This window comes from Marmota marmota, unplaced genomic scaffold, assembly GCF_001458135.2.
Source record: "Marmota marmota marmota unplaced genomic scaffold, marMar, whole genome shotgun sequence".
Taxonomy (NCBI): Eukaryota; Metazoa; Chordata; class Mammalia; order Rodentia; family Sciuridae; genus Marmota; species Marmota marmota.
In genome coordinates, this window is record NW_026000082.1 from 28,645,674 (window position 1) to 28,646,469 (window position 796).

The following is a 796-nucleotide window of genomic DNA, read 5'->3' on the forward strand; positions in this document are numbered from 1 at the left end:
AAAAAAAAAAAAAAAAAAAAAAAAAAAAAAAAAAAGTTCCTGCATTTGGCCAGGGCCTTCTTGCTGCATCATCCCATTGTGGAAGGCGAGAGAGGGCCAGAAAGGGGAAGAGGGGGCCAAACTCACCTCTTTAAAAGGGTACCAAATCCCACCCACCCACGAGAATGGAGTGCTCAGCCAAATCACCTTTTAAAGACCCTATTATAACAGCAATTAAATTTTCACATGAGTTTTGGAGGAACATACATTTAAACCCTAGCGTAGGATCCCGAGAAAGCTTTCTGCTTTGTGAACTGAGTCTCGCAGAAAGAATTAGCATTTTGCAGTCAAGGAAGAGAAGGGAGAACATTCCTTTCAGGTGAAGGGATCGACTTTGGCAGAAGCTTGGAAAGGGTATGTGTGCTGGGAATGATGGGAGAGCAAAGGATGGAGGTGGGCACTAGGCTGGGATGGGGTGTGGTGGGAGTGGAGGAGATGTGGCCAGAAGGGACCCATGGTGACAGTGGGGTGTGGGGAGCTAAACTAGGGATTTCATGTTTTTTTTTTTTTTTGTAAGTTTTTGAAAGACCCTTGGGCCAAAAGGATGTAAGTGGTCTGGAGGGGGCAATAAGAAGGCAGGGAGACCATTGCTAATGGGATCCAGGTAAGAGGGAGTGATGTTGACTTTGAGAGACATTTAGGAAGCTTTGGTGAAACAATCTCAGAGAAGTGACCTTGAAAGTCACTCAGATTTTTGGCTTGATGAGTGAATAAGGCCAAAAAAAAAAAAAAAAAAAAAAAAAAAAAAAAAAAAAAA

General features: G+C 42.8%; 1 protein-coding gene across 1 annotated transcript in view; it reads left to right on the forward strand.

Annotated features, from left to right (window-relative positions):
- Dlgap3 (DLG associated protein 3) overlaps positions 1–796 on the forward strand; it is a 60,690-nt gene that overhangs the window by 58,966 nt on the left and 928 nt on the right. The gene's annotated exons all lie outside the window — the stretch shown is intronic.